Source organism: Callithrix jacchus, chromosome 7 (assembly GCF_049354715.1).
Source record: "Callithrix jacchus isolate 240 chromosome 7, calJac240_pri, whole genome shotgun sequence".
In the NCBI taxonomy this organism is placed as follows: domain Eukaryota; kingdom Metazoa; phylum Chordata; class Mammalia; order Primates; family Cebidae; genus Callithrix; species Callithrix jacchus.
Genome location: NC_133508.1, coordinates 47,139,883 through 47,161,163, shown reverse-complemented (window position 1 = coordinate 47,161,163; position 21,281 = coordinate 47,139,883). Strand labels below are relative to the sequence as shown.

The 21,281-nt window shown below is 52.1% G+C and overlaps 1 protein-coding gene across 2 annotated transcripts in view; it reads right to left on the bottom strand.

Annotated features, from left to right (window-relative positions):
• SPSB1 (splA/ryanodine receptor domain and SOCS box containing 1) overlaps nucleotides 1–7,829 on the bottom strand; it is an 80,985-nt gene extending 73,156 nt beyond the window's left edge. For both annotated transcript variants that reach the window (XM_054258741.2, XM_035307630.3), the window contains exon 1: nucleotides 7,658–7,829. The gene's annotated coding sequence lies outside the window, so the exon portion shown is untranslated. The remainder of the gene's footprint in view (nucleotides 1–7,657) is intronic.
• Nucleotides 7,830–21,281: the final 13,452 nt, after the last annotated feature.

Here is a 21,281-nt window from a genome sequence, read left to right as displayed (position 1 = left end):
CTTCTGCTATGGGCTCTGCTCAAAACTAGAAGCGTTAGGGTGATTTAGCAAATGGGCTGGAGTAACACACCCAAATGAGGAATGTGTTGCCTACAAAACCCAAACAGGCCCATTAGGCATCCTGCCTCTTTCTGGCTTGTAGGAGGAAAGCTGTAACAATGTATCCTTCACTTTACAGGGGATACCTTGACAGGCCTGACACTGCTGGACCCCGAGAAATTTCATGAAGGGAGAAGGCCCCTAAGTTTCAGCAGAATTTATTTCCCATCACTTCACATGTAAATATCTTCCCAATAAGTCCAGAGTGGTTGCTACTTCTTGCTCACTAGGTCCAATCAGCATCATGACATCAATGTCATAGACCAGTACAATACCTTTTTTTGGTGGGGGGGTGGTGGACAGGGTCTTTCTCTGTTGCCCAGGATGGAGTAAAGGAGCACAATCACTGCTCACTGCAAGTCTTGACCTCCTGGGCTCAAGCAATCTTCCCACCTCAGCCACCCAAGCAGCTGGGACCACAGGCATGCACCATCATGTCTGGCATTTAAAACATTTTTTTGTAGAGATGGTGAAACCTTGTCTCTACCAAAAAAAAAAAAAAAAAAAAATACAAAAACTGGCACACACTTGTAGTCCCCGCTACTAAAGCTAAAGCATGAGAATCACTTAAGCCCAGGAGGCAGAGGTTGCAGTTAGCCAAGATCAAGCGAGACTTTGTCTCAAAAAATGTAGAGATAATGTCTCACTACATTGCCCAGGCTGGTCTCAAAACTCCTGAGCTCAAGTGATCCTCCTGCCTCGGCCTCCTGAAGTGTTAGAAGTGCTAGGATCACAGGTGTGAGCCACCGTGCCCAGAGACAGCATGACATCTGCAGAAGGGAAAGGTCATCAAGATGGCTGTGAACTAAACTGTGACATAGGGCTGGAGAGCTGATAACCTGTGAGCCAAGACTGTCAAGGTGCATTGCTGGCCTTGCCAGCTGAAAGCAAACTGCTTCTGGTAGGCGTTATGGATGGGTACAAAGAGAAAGGCATTTGCCAGATCAATAGCTGCATGCAGTACCAGGGACCAGAGAGGTGTTAATTTTTGGAGTCACCACTTGATTAAGCTTACAATAATCCACGATCAGTTTCCAAAGTCCATCTGTCTTCTGCGCAGGCCTAATGGGAGGGTTGAGTGTGGATGTGGTGGGCTCACCACCCCCTGCATCCTCCAACTCCTTGATGGTGGCGCTCATCTCTGCAGTCTCCCCCAGGGATGCAATGTTGCTTTTGATGTACTATTTTCCTAGGCAGAGGCAACTCTAACGCTTTCCATTTGGCCTTTCCCACCATAATCGCCCTCACTGCACAAGTTACAGAACCAGTGTGGGGATTCTGCTAGGTGCTAAGTGTGTCAAGTATGCATCTGGAACCAGGAAATAACCACAGGATGGGTTCAGGGATCCACTGGAACCACCACGAGTCAGACACAGCTAAAACTCCACTCAGCACCCGACTTCCATAAGCCCCTCCTCTGACGGGTGGGCCGCAGTGATGTTTTTGGTTTCCTGGAATCAATGTCAGTTCAGTGTTCTGCCATCTCTGAAAAGTCCAATTATTTCCCTTTCCTCAATGCATATTCTCCCTGGTAAAAGGCCATAGGTCCCTTTGGGGAAGGCCAGGAGGAAGACTAATAGCATTCATTTTCTGTAGTGTACTGAGCTCCTTCTTCAAGGGAACCCAGTCCCCAATTCATTCATTCATTAATTCAAGGGCTTAGTTGTGTAAACTGGCTCAAGTCTGGGAAGCTGACTGAGGCCTGTGATTTTCTCTTTTAATTATTCAGGTTGGACTTGTTTTTCATTTGACCTGTAAGTTTTTTGCTTATACAGATCAAGTAAGAATTTCATAGGTTTCCTGTCTATTTCACTTCTAGGAACACCATGATTAACTATCCAATGCCACACATCCATGCAAGTCAGACTATTCTGATCGAAGCTTCGCCTCTGCTGTCCAATAGGTAACCACACTCACCTTGCTGTGGATGGCTGAGTACTGCCACTTGGCCCCTGCACTCCCAGATGCAATTATTCCCATTGCATTTGAGTTTTCCAATTGAGTGACTGCGGCTCCTACTGTAAGGCCTGGATCACAGAGCTCTTCGGGGATGATGGGGCCCCTCACGAATCTTATTTCTCAAAGTATTGGTGAAAGGTCTGTCCTCTGAATCTTCCCAGTGTGGGTGAGCAGCTTTTAAGTGCCAAACCCACTCCAGCATCCTAATGTCCCTAAGCCTTTGAATCCCTAATGCTACTTTAAACCTAAGCCTATGAATCCCTAACTCTACATTAAACCAAAGGAGACCCAGCAACTCCGACTCACTCATGGTGGGTCCTCTTTTGATCCATGTCTCAGCCAACCAACCAAACAGATCCTTCGTTAACTCCCTGAGCTACAGTATTAACTGCAGAATCTCTGCTTAGTGGTCCCGTTATCAATAAATTCAGCCAGATCCAACTTCATGTTCCTTCCACCATTTTTTCACATCCTAATATCCACTCCGACATGTTCCCTTGGTGTCTGCTTGTAGAGATTAGAAAACAGGTGGTTCCCTTGGAGTGGAGTGCAGCCCCTCACTCCGACCTCGGAAAGGGTGTGACCAGATCGGCCACACTCAGACCATCTGGCAAGGGGTGTTCACAACTGGGGCACCTGTGAAGCCCTTGTCACAGGTAGGTTTTTCCAAACCTGGAATCCCGTATTCCTACTCAGCAGTCATTTCTCAAGTGTGGAGTTTGCATCCTAATACTTTCTTCATCTTGGGCTAAAAGCACCCAACACCTCCCTGGTTTTCCAAGGAACACCCAAGGGTGGCAGAGGCTCTCAGACTCCTCTACCCATCGCCTATGCAGTAAATTCAAGAGAGTCAGGCTCAGCTTCAGGTCAGATCCAGTGCTTGCTGACAAACCGTTCTCACAGCCACATCCCCCCACACCCAGCCCTGCCACAAATCCCACGCGTGCATTGCACAAGGTCTGGACCTCAAAGGCAGGCAAGGCTGGGCTGTGCCTTGGCGGATTCTCCTTCCCATCTCCAAGAAGGGCCCCAAGAGCCTAAGCCTGTTGTTGATGTGGTCTGTCTCATGATCACTGGACTCATTTATTTTTAATGTTGGGCAATGAACAGAGCTTTTAAAACACAAAGCAAGCAAGCAGCTTCCCAAAGGTTCCAGGGGGTTGGCAGCAGGACAGATTCCCCCAATAAGCTGTTCTGGGTTTTGCCATCCTCCCTTTGTCCAAGCAAGGAAGGAGCCTCAAGCCCAAGTCAGAAGGGATGTGCTTCTCCCGACTCAGGCCCCGCAGAGTCACAGTCAACCTCTCTGAGACTTGATGCTTCCTTTAAGTGCTTCTTAGGAAGAAGCTACAGATGACTTGACATTTGGATTTGCTTCAAAATAATCCAGCATGTGTATGTGTATATATGTATGGTGTGCATGTGTGTATGTGTGCATGGACATGTGTGTATATTTGTGCATACACTTGTGCACATGTATTCTGTGAGCATGAGCAGGTATGTGCATATGTGAGTATGTGTATGTGTGTGTCTGCAAGGTGAGGAAACCTGGGGGCTCATTATACTGTGTTTCTGACTTTGATATGTTTGACATTTTCCATAATTATAAAAAATTTCATGGCCAGTCACAGTGGCTCATGCCTGTAATCCCAGCACTTTGGGAGGCCGAGGCAGGCGGATCACGAGGTCAAGAGATCGAGACCATCCTGGCCAACATGGTGAAACCCAGTCTCTACTAAAAATACAAAAATTAGCTGGGCATGGTGGCACATGCCTGTAGTCCCAGCTACTCAGGAGGCTGAGGCAGGAGAATTGCTTGAACCCGGGAGGCGGAGGTTGCAGTAAGCCAAGATCGAATCACTGCACTCCAGCCTGACACCTGGCGACGGAGCGAGATTCTGTCTCAACAAAAAAAGAAAAAAAATTCATTAAAAAAATGAGCACATGCTTCTTGAAGAAAAGGTTAAGGTGGCGGAGGTGACAAACTGCACTGGTGAAGGGCTTGGGTGCCAAATCTGATTCAAGTTTTGGCCCTACCATTCCCTTGCAGCAAGACCTTGGCCAAGTTGCCTGCCCGTTCCAAGACTCGTGAGAATGTGCACGGAGGCAGAACCCACTCCCCAGGGTCCTCAGGAAGCCCATGAGTCAATGCGTCCAGGACTCAGATCAGAGCCAGGACCCACATGCACTGAGAAACCATGAAACCATTTCCCACTGTTATTATGCTTAGAACTCAAAGTCACATCCATAAAGCACTCTAACATAGAGCCTGGCACATGGCTGCCAATGGAACTTGAACTCTAGACTGGGAGAGATGCTATCAGATAACTGAGGGAGGGGAGAGCACTCAATGAAAGTCCAAAATCAAAGTCTCTTAGAGTCTGGATTTCATCGATCTAGTGTTGGGGATGGGAGGTAGGATAATACACCCCTGGGCAGACTGAGGCACACCTGTACGCAGCCTTGTGCTTTCATCTGATAAAACTTTTCAGAACAAAAAGATAAATTGAGCTGGGCACAGTGGCTCACGCCTGTAATCCCAGCACTTTGGGAGGCCAAGGTGGCGGATCACCTGAGGTCAGCAGTTCAAGACCAGCCTGACTAACATGGTGAAACCCCATCTCTACTAAAAATACAAAAATTAGCTGGGTGTAGTGGTGGGCGCCTGTAATCCCAGCTACTTGAGAGGTTGAGGCAGGAGAATTGTTTGAACCTGGGAGGCAAAGGTTGCAGTGAGCCAAGATCATGCCATTGCACTGCAGCCTGGGCAACAGAGCAAGACTCCATCTCAAAAAAAAAAAAAAAGATAAACTGAATCAGGCACACCAGCCACAACCTATTTCTTGAGAAAAATTAATGCAAAATGCCCAGACAAACTCATGACACCACAAGAATCAGAGGTTTTGCTAAATTTGAAAATGTGTCTGCAGGCAAGTTTCCATCCACCCAGGAGGGGCAGGTGCAGGAAGGGAGTACTGCATGCACCATGGGGTGGGAGGGCAGCACTGGCCTTGACGAGCTGGACCCCTACCCCATTCCCCAGCTCTGGTGAAGAAATTAAACATCTGTGCTGATTCCAAGGGGGTGAGTTTTTTGCAGGAGCCCAGAAGAACCCACTGAAGGGCGGATCCAGCCTTACTGGAACAGTCCAAGAAATGGCCTCACCCAGCTCCAAAGTGACATCACCAGGGCCCAGGCAGGACCACTCCTTCCTACGAGCCCTGAAACCCACTGATTCTCCCCAGGACCTGGCCTCCCTGAAGCCTGCTCCCTGCTTGGGGCTCTCTGAGCCACTGGGTCAATGTGCTACTGCTTTTGTTCTCTCTGCTGCTAGGGTGGTAGCCAGGCCAGGCGAGGAAGACTTGTAAAGTGATTGATTGCATTAGTCTAAAGTGTTCCCTGCACAAGAAAAGCAGCCATAAGAGAGCAGGAGGAATGCTTGAAATGATCTAATCCAGCCCATCACTTCACAGCTGGGGAGACAAGAAGCGCCTGGCCCATGACCTCAGTGCTGGGGACAGTAACCAACAGCAACAGTTTCAGGACTGGGGAGTCTTGGTCCACAGCCCAAGCTGTGCAATCTAGGTAAGTCAACCACCCTCTCTGGGCTTCTGCTAGGAACGGACAGGTTTGCTTAGACAGTAAGACAGAGCTTCCCTGACTCCAAGATTCCTCAGTGGGGAGAGACCATCTGTGCTGCTCATGCTTACACCAGGGCTTTCTACCACTGGGGAGGGGGGTCTGAAGAGGGGGACAGGGCAGGAGGGAGAGGCCCTCATGCCCTTTCTTGGTTGCTGCTCTCCTCACACCTCACAATGCGGGATGAAGTTGTGTGCACAGCCCCCACAATGAGAAAATTCTTCCAAGGACACCAAACCTTAGTCACCAGGGATGGCGCTTTTACCATGAACACCTGTTAAAACTCAACTTATGACCAGTTTCTGATGCTACAGACTGGAGTGTTTAATTAACTGTTACTCACTCAGGAAGCAGCCCCTGCCAACTCACCCCCAAACCGTGCATTTCATTTTCAGAGAAATGGAGAGAGGAAGAAGGAGCCTGTGCTCTCTTCAGGGACATGGCAGGGCTTCCCTAGTGGGGTGTCCGTGGCCCCGCATAGCTGGCTCTCCAGAACCAAGCAAATAAATCACCATGAGCAGCAGTACCCAGGAACCAGCCGCCCTCCTGGATGGTCTACACACACTCACAGACACACACACACACACACACAAACACAGACACACACACCCAAAGACACACTCAGAGAGACACCCACAGAGACACACTCAGAGACACACTCACAAAGACACACACACACACCCAAAGATACACTCAGAGACACAGAGACAGACACACGCAGAGACAGACACACTCACAAAGACACTCAGACACACAGACACAGAGACACACACACAAAGACACACAGACCCTTGCAGACACACTCAGAGACACACACACACTAAGATACCCACACATACAAAGACACCAGAGAAACACACAAGAACACTGAGAGAAACGCACAGACACACTTGCAGACACACAAAGGCACAGCGGCACACACATACACACACAAGGACACATTTGTAGAGACAGACACACAGACACACTCAGAGACACAAACTTGCAGAGACACACACCGAAAGACATATAACCACACACCGAAAGACATATAACCACACACACAAGGACATACACAGAGACACACAGACACACACATAGTCACACACACTCAGACACACAGGCACACTGACAAAGACACACAGACTCACTCAGAGATAGACACACACACAGACACACTACTCAGACGCAGACACATATTCACAAAGACACGCGCACACACACGCAGACGCGCTCACAGACACCCGCTCTTCCTGCAGACCCGCACCCTGCCCTCGGAGCCGTCCGGTCCCGTCCTCACCGGAACCTGGACGCCCGCGAGCCCCGCACACGCCCAGGACGGCGACCCAACCGCGGTTCCGCCCGCGGGCCCAGGCCGCCCTTGTTTTTCTGATTTAATCGATTTCCTGACAATCCTCCGGCTCTCCCTCCGCTGCTGGCAGAAGCCGCGGCGGCTCCGGGACAGCCGGGAGGGCGGCGTTCGGGGGTCCCCGGTGGGCTCCCTGGGGGAGGCGCTGCGGGAGGGTGGGGGGCGCCCTGAGGGGCGACTGGGCCGCGCCGCCGATCCCGACCCGGACTGGCGGGAAAAGCGAAACTAACTTAGTCGAACGGCGTCCCGCGGCCCCCGGGCTGAGGGAGATGGATCGGCGGCCCCGGGGCGCCCTGGCCCCTCCTCGGGACCGCAACTCGGCGCGACCGTCCCCGCGCCCCGAGACCCCCGCCGCGCCTCGCCCCGGGACCCCGCGTCCTGCAGCGGCGGCAGCGCGGGGCAGGCCGGGCCCCTCTCCCGGGAGCCGAGGCGAGGGAGGCGAGCCCGGAGCCACCGCGGGAGGGGCCTCGTCCCGAGTCCCATCCCGGACCCCACCCGCTCCCCGCGCCCGGCCCGGCGCCACCCACTCGGTCCCCAGGCGCCGCGATCTCCGCGTCCGCCCCGCCCGGACTCCCGCGCCCACCCACCGGGTCCCAGGTAGCCCGCGCCGCCTACCGCGCCCTGGGGACCGCCGCCGCCGCTGCTCTCCGAGGCCGAGGAGGTTTGGGCGCCCGGGCCGCGCCCGCCGCAGGGAGCGAAGTCGCCTCCTCCCCGCGGCCCCGGCGCCGGCGCCTGGAGCCTAGTTCCCGCTGCGAGCGTGCGGGCTGCCCGAGCGCGACTCCTGTGCGGAGGAGAAAAAGCCACAGACGGCTTTAAAGTGGAAAAAAAAAAAAAGGAAAGCTCCGGTGGGCGGGGCCGGCCCTACCCCGCCCCGCCCCCGCCTAGCCCCCGCCCCGCCCCGCCCCGGCCCCGGCCTCGGGAGAGCGGACCACTCAGCACTGCAGGGGGCGGCGGGGATTACTGGGGGCGCGGGGGCGCGGGGGCGCCGGGGTGCCGGGACTGAGCGTGTCACGTGTCCGGCACTCGCTTGGCCGCCCCCTTCGTCCACCGCCCTCTCGGGAGCCGCCGCCCTGGCGTTGCTGGCCCGAAGCTCCGGTCCCTGCGGAGGCGTCTTTGGGAAACGCGTGGCGCGGGGCCTGGGTGGCAGCCGCGGGAGGCTGAAGTGGGGGCGGAGGTTTCCTAGGAGGAGAAATCTTCGCAGAGAGTGAGGGGGTGGGTCCCAGTAGCCCCGGAGCAAGGCCTCGTCGGCCTCCTGTGAAATGCTCAGCGGGGACCGGTGGGCAGCCGCCGGTGGTCATGGAGCCTCCCCGCAGCGCTGTTTGGGCACCGCGCGTTTCGCTGCCCACGGGGACTGGGGCCTCGGACCTCGAGCCCCTGAGGGCGCTGGCACCTGGCATCCGCGGGGCCGCTCCCTGAACAGGTCCAGGCCTCTGAGGACTTGTCCTGTGGCTCTAGCTTGTCCAAAGAATTTTCCTTCCCCTTCCCCGAACAATCGCTTGGGACTGGGAAGATTTTAAAGAAATGACTGTTTTGAGAGCAAAATCCCCTTGCCTTCCCCACCTCTCGCTGTGTGAAGTCCATTGAAACGAGTGAGTAGTTAGCCTTTCTGGGGAAGCTTCTGTAGTTGTTGGATCTTTACCATAACCCAACAAGGTGAGAGTGGGACTCATGTCACACTCACTGTAAAGGTGAGGAAATAGTGACCGGCCCGAGGCCAGCTGTCCAGAGCTTGGAACCCAACTGTGATGTCTTCCCATCTTACAGTGCTGAAAATCAGTTTAGTTTAGCTTTGTTTGAACCCAGGATAGGAATATGGAGACTCCACGTCTCCCTGAGCTGGATGGGCCTGGGTGGGCCAGAGCGGGCATTCTGACTTTCCAGGTTCCAGCGGTTTAGGAATGTTGAATCCAGACTGGTCAGGTGGGCAGCCATGGCCAGCAGCTTAGGGGTGCTTCTCATTTAAAAGAGCACTTGAGGCCAGATGTAGTGGCTCTCATCCCTGTAATCCCCACACTTTGGGTGGCTGAGGCAGGCAGGTCACTTAAGCTCAAGAGTTCAAGACCAGCCTGGGCAACAGCAAGACAGATTCTGCACAAAAATAATTAATAATAATAATAGCTGGCTGGGTACGGTGGCTCATGCCTGTAACCCCAGCACTTTGGGAGGCCGAGGTGGGTGGATCACCTGAGCTCAGAATTTCAAGACCAGCCTGGCCAACATGGCAAAACTACGTCTCTACTGAAAATAGAAAAATTAGTTGAGTGTGGTGGTGTGTGCTTGTGATCCCAGCTACTCGGGAGGCTGAGGCAGGAGAATTGCTTGAACCTAGGAGGCGGGGTTTGCAGTAAGCCAATATCGCACTACTGCACTCCCACCTGCGCTGTAGTGTGAGACTCTATCTCCCAAATAACAACAAAAAAGTACTACTAATAATTTTAAAAGAGCACATGACCCCTCCAGCCACTCTGTATTTTGAGAACTGTTGTTGACTTGGGGAGACCTGGGACAGACTCTGGGACAGGCCCATGGGGTGCGCTCCAAGGCAGTCACTGCTGCAAATCACAGCTGTCTCTGATGTCTGATGGCTTCATTTCTCCTCCTTGGAAGAGAAGGAATGTTTGGTGGGTTATTTACTGTGTGTGTGGCCTCTACCAGGCACTGTCATCTCATGGGGCTAGTGCTACCCGGCCACGTGGCCTGGGGCCGTGGTGTTGTCAGCTTTCCTAAGGGGGACTCCTCCAGGCCTTACCTCTTGCCATGTGGGAAGCTTCCAGGCCAGACTGGGGTACTTTGGAGCTAGAGACCTGGCTTTGATGTGAGGGCCCTGAAGGAGTTCCGGATGAAAAGCCTTCAGCACCCCCACTCCACCGCCTTTGGCGTTAGTCTTGAAATCTCCGCTTTGATCCGGTTGAATAATTAGATCCTGCTGACCTAAATTTCCCAAAAGAAACCCTGGGGAGTGGGCCTCGTCTCCTCCAGGATGCTGGGCAGTTCGGCCGGAAGATGGAAAGCTGGTAGCCAGCAGTGACTGCTGCAGCCTGGGGCGGCGTTGAGCAATCCTGGAGGCCAGGTTGTGAGTAGGAAGGGCCCATAATCGCCCTAGATGCTGATACTATGGTTTGTTTAAAAAAAAAAAAAAAAGATACCTAATCTTGCAACACTGTGACATAAGCTAATGGATACTATCCAAAAATCTGAAGGGTGACTCAGGACTTCTACAAGCATCTGTGTACTGCAGGGGTGAGTCGGGAGGGAGGTGGCCCTGGGCTCCCAGTGGTGCCACCCCCAGTACCCCCAACTCCACCCCCACACACATTTCATCACTCCCATCAGCACAGTTTGCTCATGTCTTCAATCTGTGTCATGGAAATGGTGAGGAGAAATTGTTAGATGGTGAATTGGCAGCTGCTTTTTCTGATGATGGCTCTGAGTCTTGAGCTTAAGAGCAGAATACTGCTGCCCTCACAAGTGTTAGGGACTTCCATCTCCTCTGAGTCCCTTTTGCTGATTGGAGCAAATGTGCAAAGGTTTGGTAATAGACAAACTCAATGCAATCCCCAGCTATGCCATTCATCAGCTGTGTGACCTTGAGCAAGTTACTTAACCTTTCTGAGATGTCCTGTTCTCATCTGGAGAACTGCTCTACATATTTCCCCAGAATTTGGGGAGGTGGTTGCAATCATTCAACAAACATTAATTGTGCTCTAATGAAATCAAGGATTTTGAGAAGTTTGAAAATAATAGATGAAAACAAACAAACAATAACCTGGGATTTGCAACACAGAATTGTAGCAAGTTCTACCATGAAGAACACTGGAGCATATTAATACAATTTACATCTATTATGCATCCTTAGCATAAGACATATACTTATCTCATGAAGCAAAATGGAAGTAGCGTGCTTTGTATGTTACAGAATTTAAAAACAAAAAATAGAGACAGGGTCTTACTATGTTGCTCAGGCTGGTCTTGAACTCCTGGGCTCAAGTGATCCTCCTGCCTTGGCCTTCCAGAATACTGGGATTATAGGCATGAGCCATCACACCTGACTTCTTACAGAATTTTGATCTCATAATATTCCCTAATTTAGTACTTTGAGTCATTTCATAGATTATTTGGTCTAAACTACTGACTGTAAGGGCTCATACCAGATCACAGCTTGTCAGACAGCGACGCCTGCTGGCAAATTGTGATATTGCACTATAGCTCTATCAGACATTGTTAACCATGAATAAAGGATAAGATTCAGAGCAAAGTTTTGGGAAGATTTAAATGAGCCATTAAATGATAAACAGGCTTGGAAAGAGTTTCCATGACTTTGAGAAAAAAATAATAAAGAGATGATCTTGGGTTTGTGACAATAACTATTGCAAAGTTCTTCAGAAACAGTGAAATAATAATGAGTAGGCTGTGATACTGGTGCCTATCTTAAATCTTCACCAGTTGTTTTTAACAGTATTTCAGTATATTTTATCCATGGGACATCTTAAATATACATTATAATTAATTAACCCCTGAACTCAAAGCCCAGGCTGCACATTGGCCTGGGTCAGATCGTGACTCTTCTGAAGGCGGAGCACCAGGAGTACCAAGTGGTAAAGAAAAGGGTAGGTGCTGCCTTCACAGCCCCAGTGAGGGTCATAGGCAGAACAATAGCCAAAGATCTGTGCAAGTCAGGTACGAGCCTGACCACACAGCAAGGAAATGAGCAGACAGTGGCTCTAAGGAGCAGCTCTGTGGTCAGAGGGGTCAGAAGGTGGTCAAGAAAACAGGGCACCAGGTGGCCCGACAGTGGCCTCCGACCCATATTCCCTTCATTTTCCCCCTAAGTGACCCCCAACACTTGTCCACCATGTCACCTCCTCTGTCCCCCACCCCATGCCACTCTGTACTGGGTTGAAGAGTGTGTCCCCAAAATTCATGTCCACCTGGAAATGTGAATACAACCTTATTTGAAATACAGTATCTGCAGACATAACCAAGTTAAGATAAGGCCATACTGGATTAGGGCAGGCCTTAATCTAATGACAGGTGTCCTTCTTATAAGAGGAGGGAGAGTTGAACACAGAAACACATAGGAGAGAAGCAGAGATTGGAGTGAGGCATTACAAGCCAAAGAATGCCAGCGATTGCAAACAACCATCAGAAGCTCCAAGTGGCAAGGAAGGATCCTCCCCCAGAGCCTTCGCAGAGAGCACAGCCCTGCCCACACCTTGAGCGTGACCTTGTCAGCCACGTGCCACCATAACCTCTCACCTGGATGACTGCTGTGCCTCCTCACCCACCTCCTAGCATTCACAATTCCTCCCAATCTCTTTCCCACTCAGCAGCAGAAATGATCTTTGCAAAATGCACATTTCACTTGGACCCCCACTCACTGCTTTTAAAATAGAGTCCAAAAACCTTACGTGGCCATAGCCTCTCTGCGGTCTGACTTGCTCAATGTTCCTGGCACGCTCTTCCATGGACCCTCCTCATTACACTCGTCATGGGGGCGATTTTCACACTTACTTGTCTGATTCTTTCATTAATCTGCCTCTCGCCAGACTGTTCATTTCATGAGGGTCTGCCTTTGCTCCCCACGGAACTCCCAAGGCTTAGCTGGGTGGGATCTCAACCCATGGTAGTCCCTTGTATCAGTCATCCATTGCTGTGTAACAACCACCCCCAAGCTCAGTGGCTTCAAATAATTTGTTCTTACTCTCATTTCTGCAGGGTTGCTAGAGGGGGCTGAGCTGGTCCCCCTGGGCTTGACTGGGTGACTGCTTTGGCATGTAGGCACTGCCTGGGCTTGACACACAGAGCAGCTCTGCACGTGTTTGTCCTGGGGTTTGGGCTAAAGGGCAGTGGGAAGCCTGGAAGCTCTCCTGTTGAGGGTAGACGAGGAGGAAAAAAGCCCGTGGGAACGAGTGCATTTCAAGTCTGCTTCTGTCTCATCCACTCACTTCCCAGTGGCTTTGCAAAACAAGTCCCATGGTTGAGCCCCAGGCAGTGGGGTGGAGAAGGATGCTGCTCACTGGGTGGTGGTGGGGGGGGACAGTAAATATTTGAACAATAATGTCATCTTCCACTGTCCCAAAACAATATTTGTTGAGCAAATGGGGACATTTGCTTGAGCAAACTTAGTCAAGTGGAAATGAAGAGACAGCAGGTGAAGAACTGAAGGAGAAGGCTTGTGAGTTTGTAGGTCTGACATGCCCAGGCCTGGCCTCCCGAGGTGGCCTTCAGGAAAATGTCTCCAGGGGACCCTGCCAAGGTTAGCATTAGGCTCCCATGGAAGGGTGTACAAGTACCTGCCCACCTTACCATGGGGTGACACGCTGGCCCTGCCCTGGCCACAGAAGGGGTCTCTGGGACAGGACTCTCTGCTGCTCACTCTCCTCGTGGCTTCCCTGGGCTCTCCTCTATCACCTCGATCCACACGCCTTTCTACCTGTGATCCTCTGATTCCCGGCTGATGCTTCCTACCATGCTGCTTTGATACAACGCTTCCTTTTTGCTCTGTATTTAGACTCTGTACCACCTTCTAACCTGGATAATTTCGACTCATTGAGGTCACAGCTTAAATATTCCTTTATCAAGTGACCTTTGCTGATCTGCCCTTTGCCTTAGTGAGATGGTTCCCTGTCAAACACTCTCGCTTTTCTGATCCTGCACTTACCACACTTGTAAAGACATTTTTTTAACTCAGTCCCCAGCCCCTACAGGAGTCCATTATTTTGATTATGATTTTTTCCATGCAGGCAACTCACAGGCAGGGCGGCCAAGTGGACTCAGGCACCCGACTACCGGGGTCCAATTCCAGCTCCACCAGGACTTCAGGAGTCACCTAATCACTCTGTACCTCGAATTTCTTATCTGTAAAATGAGGTCAGAAGGGAGAGCACCTCATGGGAGCACCTGTAGCAAACGCCTCCTTGGCTTTTCTGATCTCCTGGCTCAGGTATCACTGACCACAGTCTCCCTGCGCTGCAGGAATGCCAGCCGGGTTCCCACAGGTGTGACCTGGGGGTGCTTCTCTAAACTTCCTGTTGACATTGACGCTTGGGAAACCATGGGACCCTCGTTAGCACCTGTGCATGGGCAGCCCAGAAGTACTGGGTGATTAGCACCCATGCAAGCAAACCTTTGCCCTCCTACTTCAAAGGATTATAGTGCATTCCCATCATCACCTATTTTAATGCTCAAACTGTGCTCACTTTAAGTGGGTGTCCCTTTCAGCTGTCCTCCGTCACATCCTTTTGACAAGTCTCCACTACTCTTTGTGCATTTCCTTTTCTACACAGCAAGCTGTTCCAGGCTCATTTTATCCTTTCCCTGCCCCAGTCCTGGAATCAGCCATTTCCCCAGGGAGCCCTGATTCCTTTTATTGGAGAGAGATACTTGGAACCCAGGATCTGGGTGCCCATTCAGACTGGCCCTTGGCCATGCTAGACCCCCGCTCAAAGAGGCACCACACTGGGGAGGAGAAGGAGGCCAACAGGCTCCAGAAGTGGAATCAATGGGTGACCTTCTGTACTGGTTATATTGACAGAAGAGTCGCAATTCTGTCAGGGATTCAGAGGGAAAAACTCACGTTAGGAAATTAAAAGGTGAGGCAATAATTAAATACAGGAAGAACAAAATAAAAAATAAACTAGAAAGGAAATGTAATCATAGTATACTACATGGCTCAGCTGTAAACAATATTTATATACTCATAATAATACGATGAATATTGATTTAACCAAAAGTTGTAATACAACCATACCATGAAGTTGGAAGAAGAGCGTGACTCCTCATCTCTCATACATGGAAGTTAATAGCAATAATCATAATAGCACCAACAGTTAGTTAAGAACTTATTATGTTCCAAGCACAGAATAAGTACTTACATGTGTTAGCTCTTTCAATCCTCACATGAGCCGTATGGTATAGACACTATGATCCCATGTTATAGATAAGAAAACTGAGGCACAGATTAGTGACTTGTTCAGGGTCACACAGTTAGTAAGTGGCAGCGCCTGGAATTGAATCTGGCTCAGAAGTCAGCATCTTAACCATTATTCTACGTAGTCTGTTAGATTTTAGACATTTAGGTGATGCCAAAAATGAAAAGATTATGAAACAGAAGCATAAGCAGGCTATTGAGACATACAGCAGTAAATAGCGAAAAAGAAAAGCAAGTTGTCCCCTCTTGGGTGTGGCAGCCGGGTGTGGGAAGGGGTGGGGTAGGAAGGGGTTGGGTTTTTCTGTTTGTTTACTTGTACACTCTGACGTTTTTAAAACTATTTGCACGTGTCTTAGTCCATCTGGGCTGCTATAACAAAATACCATAAACTGGGTAGCTTATAAGCAAAAGAGAAACCTACAACAGAAATTTTATTTCTCGCAGTTCTGGAGGCTGGGAAGTCCAAGATGAAGGTGCTGGCAGATTTGGCGTTCCTTGTGGTCTGGCTTCTTTTTCACTGTAACTTTGCGTGGTTGAGGAGCGAGGGAGCTCTCTGGGGCCAAGAGCACTAAATTCCATCCTAAGAGCTCCACCAACATGACCTCATCACCCCTCAAAGGTCCCACCTCCTAATACCACCACCTTGGGGATAAGGATTTGAGCACAGGAATTTGGGGGTCGGGGGGACACAAACATTCAGACCTGAACAGCATGTATTATTGGATTAAAATGCAAACGAAATTGAGAAAGGGAGATTCCAACAGTATAAAAGGAATCCCTGTTCCCCGCTCCAGTGGCCACCCTCTCACCAGCTTCCTGGGCATCATCACCCAGAACCTTCAGATCCATCTGTGCTCTGCAATGTGGGTGCCGCACGCCAAACCCGGGGCTCCCTCTTTCCTCTTTCCCCCAACAGTCTGTTTGAGATGGCTCCCGCCAGGGCATCAGGGTCTCTCCCCAGTTCCCATTGCATGGCAGCACCTCATTATCAAGCTGGGGCTCCCAGCTGCAGGGGCCTGTGTGAACTCTTTCCCATGTGCCTCAAGGGCCCTCATGAGGCCAGCCACAGACATGGGAGCAGAGCCACTGGGCCCAGGGGCCTCTCCTCTCAGGCAGAGCTCACAGCCTTGGCACCCAACCCAGAAGGAGATGCTCCTGCCCCAGCCACTGTCCACCAACTGCTTTTCCCACAGGCCCAAGTGGGGCTCTGGAGCAGGGCGAGCTCAGTAAGCCCAGGGGATCTGGGCCAGGCCTGGCTACTTGAGGCATCAGAGTCTCTCAGTCACCCCCTTCCTTTTCTTTCTTTCTTTTTTTTAGAGGCAGGTTGCAGTGCAGTGGCATAATCCTAGCTTACTGCAGCCTCCAATTCCTGGGCTCAATCGATCCTTCTGCCTCAGCCTCCCCAATTAGTGCCACGTGCCACCATGCCCAGCTAGCTTTTTTGTGTGTGTGTAGAGATAGGGTCTCTCCATGTTGCCCAGGCTGTTCTCAAACTCTTGGCCTCAAGCAATCCTTCTGCCTCTGCCTCCCAAAGCATTGGGATTCCAGGTGTGAGCCACTGTTCCTGGCCCCTGTCACTCTTCTTGTTTTGTGGGTCATCTGGTAGCTGTGACTACCTTGTCCTCATATATATGTGCCACAGAGACACCCCACTCCTTGATCAGAGGCCATCCCTCTCTGGATGAATGGGGCTTTGGGAGATCCGGTCAGCTCCACTCCCACCCTGCGAGGGGACCTCTCTCAGGAGCTGGCAAGCCCCCCTCCCTCCTCCATCCTGACATGGCTCCATCCCTCCAAGCCACGGTGGCTCAGCGAGGGGGCGGCTGAGTCTGGGTGAGGTCCCAGGGTGCCCACTCAGAATCCAGAAAGAGCAGCACTGGGGTGGAGTGGCTGATTTTCCTTTCTATTTAAAGAGAAACAGTCAATATTTTTAGGTGCCAGCTAAGAAGTTGTTTCCTTTGCAGAGGGTCTGTTGTGTGGCCAGAGGTGGTGGCTGACCTGGTCACAGAGTTGGGATAGGGAGAAGAGGAGGACAAGGAAGTGGTGAGAGGCAGGGGAGGAGGAAAAGGAGGGGAGGGGAGGAGGAGGAGACTGGGAGATGGAGAATGGGGCGGAAGGAGGAGAAGGAGGAAAAGGAGGGAGCAGGGGCCCTCTGTCTCCCTGGGCTGGTCAAGACAGAGGCTGACATCTGGTTTTAAGTGAGGGTCTGTTATTTTCCGCACTCAACTGCTGTGTTTGCCTGGACCTCTAGAGGAACTTTCAGGAAATTGGTGGCAATTTGAACCCTGGGCTCCTTCTGGCCTCTGGATTTCATTCCAATACCAGACCACCCAGGCAGCTGGCACTTCCCGAGAGCGGGCTGAGCCCTGTCTGGAAGCTGCATCAGCCAGTCCGCCTGTGCTCCTTGGGTCAGCCTGTGGAGGTGCACGGTGGTTCTGCAGCTTGGCAGCATCCCATCTGGCTCCTGGGGCAGCTGGGGAGCTGCAGCGAAGACCCAGAGGGAAGCTCTGCCTCCTCCCAGAGGGCCCTGGGGCTTGGGCTGGGAGGCAGAGTGTGCAGTGGTGGTAGGACCCGGGCCTGCAGGCAATGCCAGTGCAGAGAAGGCAAGGCCAGTGTGGAGGGGACAATGCCAGTGCAGAGAAGGCAAGGCCAGTGCAGAGGGGGTAATGCCAGTGCGGAGGGGCAATTCCAGTGCAGAGGGGACAATGGCAGTGCAGAGAAGGCATGCTAAGCAGGTCCCGGCCTGGGGCTGGGCTGCTGCTAACCGCCTCCGTGAGCCTTGATTTCTACATTGAGAGAGCCCTGAACTTTCACAAGGCTTCCAGGTTATCAAGTAGCAGTAGAATCTCTTGGCCCCTGGGAATGTCATAGGTGTCACATCCCATCAGAGCCACTGGAACCTGAGAGAGCACAGCTCCAAGTTCCTCTGCTTATGGCTGAGGAGACTGAGGCCCAGAGAGGGGCAGCAGCACTTTCCTCACCTTTCTGCTCCCAGCCGAAGCATCTTTTCCATCAGGATGGAATCACGTTCTGTGCTTATCCGCAGCATGGGCAGGTGCCCCTGCCAGGCGCTCCCATGGCACCCTCCACATGGCCCAGCCCGGCCCTGCCCCTTGGGGCTGCCATCCCTTGGGCCCTTGTCTGTGTCCCCGACAGGCCAGGAGCCCTGGGCAGTGTCTTCTTCTGTGCTACCACCCGTGTATCCCAGCACCAAGCACAGCGCCTGGCATACAATAGGTCCTCAATAAATTGTGTGATGAGATGTGAAATCAGTCTGTGGTGTTTGCCGAACTTCTCATTTGAGTCCCCAACATGATGGCGCTCTCTTCTGACTCCCTAACCTCCTTCCCCGCCACCCCTCAGAGCTGCAGTCTCTGTCTGGAGCCCTGTGGCTCCCATCCCAAGCACTCTCCACATCTGCAGCCCCTGAGAACGCTCCTTGCCTGTCGTTTCCTGAGTGCAGGGCCATGTCTTGGTCATCCTTGTAGAAGACAAAGCCCCTGGCACAAGAGAGCCCCTCGGTCGGCAGATGAACAGCTGCGCGTGCAGACACATGGCCCTGCACCACTGCTCCCCCCCAGCACTGCTGCGGGTCTCCCGCTCAGACCACGGGAGCTCATTGTGGGCCCTCCCATGAAGTCCTAGCTGTGCACCTCTTTTCTGGAAAGTAGGGTTGACTATTCAGTTCAGAGAGGAGGGACAAGCTCACGGTGGCGAAACTGCCCTATGCCACTCTCTCAGGAGCCAGGCTGGGATTTGAACTCAGACCTTTTTGACTCCAGAGTTCGACTCTTAGCCTCATGGGGTGCTGTCTCCTCCCAGGTGTCCTCGAAAGCCAAGGACAACAGGGCTCCCTCCATGTGCTTGCTCCTTCCCACCTGCAGAGAGCGTGGAAAGTGTCCCACAGGAAACCCAGAACCAGTGTGTTTGGACAGGCCTGAGGCTCAAAGGAAACGGCTCCTGGCAGGAGCCGTCTGTGAGTCGGAGCAGGGGCGTGGGCAGAGCGAGCATGCAGAGGCAACCCCTGGGCACTGGGACCCTGCAGCTGCTACTTCTGATAAAAAAACACATGAAGAGGAAACGCCCACAGGCAGCAGCGCTGGCTCGCTCAGTCCAGTTGAGCCCTGCCAACCGGTGCTGATTCAGTCCTTGACTCAGTCGACAAGCACTTACCCAGAGTAAGGCCATGGGATGAGTCGTGGGTCTTTGCCAGCTGCCAGGGACGGGGCGGGGCGGGGCAGAGGAGTGAGTACACAGATCAATCATGGTCTGGAATGGAAAGGGAGGGCCTTGACCGCGTGTGCAAGGCTGCCTACCCCGCAACTGCCATTTGCTGAATGAATTGAATGAATGAACGACTCTGGGGAGAGCCGGCACCCCTCGCCCCAGGTCTGCTTCACTGACCATCCCTGCACAGCCAGGGAATGGTCTGGACCTTTCCCCAGGGAAACGCCCTCTGATGATTGCCCAGTGCCTAGGAAGCAATTCTCAAACTTTTCCCCAAAAGCACCCTCACCCACCTCAAGTGGGAATAGCTTTGAAGGCTTGTGTTTTCTATTTGAAAGGGCTGGAATTTTGCGTTCTGCTCCAGAACATTTCAAGTAAAAACGATATTTCTCTTCAATTCTTGGGGTACAATCTGTTCTGGGGAGATGGTGCCCCACTTGCCCTGTGGCTTCAGGTCTCAGGATTTCTTGGCTCATTCAACTTCTTGGCTGACCTTCAAGGCCTTAGGGTCTGGCCTTGAGAGTTAGGCCTCCGATAGGCCTTCGTGCTAGCTCTCTCTCTTCTCTCCAGGGTTCAACGCAGCCCTCGGAGGGGAGGCTGCCGCTGGACGCCGGCCCACAGCTGGCCTCTGTGTGACCTAACGCCCAACCCCTGGCACTTTGTGCTTCATATGAGCAGCCTTTCAGTGTCTGCTGAGCTCGTGGCTAGTCTCTTGGCATCCGAGTGGGCCAGGAATGTCACCTGCATCCAAGCGACAACCTCCCTCTTCCCTGGAACCTCTACGCCGCATTTTAGGACCTGGTGAACATTCCTCGGAGCAGCACACAAAGTCATAATATTTACAGGGAATTGAACCGTGGCTGAGAATGGAGAAGCTGGGGGCCTGGGATTTCCAAGGCAGCTTGCGGTGGGGGAGCTGAGGAAGGAAAGCGCTGTGGCCCGAGAGCAGGAAGAGGCTTCTTCCCCTCCTGCCTCAGTCTCCTGCAAACTTTGCTCTCCAACACAGTGGGCGTAGGAGCTGACTGCCTGCAAGGCTCCGGTAATAAACACACCCCTCGGTGTGGTTTCCTTGGGAGATGACTTGCTTCTGAAATAACTTTACGATTAGAAAAACTTTGGGGTGGCTGTTCCCTTCCCTGGAACATGGAAACACAACTGCGAAAGTCGTTTTTTCTGTTCACTAGGCCGTCCTGATTTCTGTGGCCTGGTATATACTTAGTGAGAAATTCTAGGATCCTTCAGAACTTTCACCTCCTGCCCCTGTGCGGATCCATGTGGCTCTGTGCTCAGCATTTCCTTCTGGGAGCGTCCACCTGGGGCGTGCAACACCCGGGGACAGGACAGACAGCCGGCCTCATCCCAGTGCAGCCAGTGAGGGACTCAAACGCGAACCCTACCACAATCCCCATGGGGAGGGGCTCTAGGCAGAACCTGATTGGAGGAGCAAGCACAGCCAGGCTTGAAACTGCCTTGGCCCAGCCCTTGACAAAGACTGAGAAACTCTCAACCAGTCCTACCCAAGAATTGGGGGGCAGGGGGAAGTGAGAAGGCACCCCAGGGGCTTCCCAATGTTGCAGCCATGGCATCCACGCCAGATCCTGCAAGGGCCTCCCTAGGATGTCTGACGTGCAGCCATGGAGCTCGATGGCCTCTCCTCTTCTGGCATCTTGGGCCATCAGGATGGAGCCATTTTCCCTTACAAGAAAAGCCAAATGCAGGAGGCAAGAAAACGGCCTATATGTAGACTGGGGTTGCCAGATCGAGCAGATGATACCTAGGTACATTTGAATTTCAAATAAACAGCGGATAATTTTTAGTGTAAGTATGTCGCAAATGTTGCAGGGACATGCTTATATTAAAACTTTATTTGTTCTTTATCTGAAATTCAAACTTGGCTGGACATCTTGAAGATCGACTTGCTCAATCTGGTGGCCCGAAGGCAAAGGGAGCTGAACTCAGTTTCCTGGCAACCCTGCTTCCTGTCCCTGGACCCAGCTCTGCTGAAGCTGTTTCTACCCTGGGGCCTTCCAAGGAGAAGGGTCAGGACATTTGCTTTGTTTTATTTTTATTTTTTCATTTTCA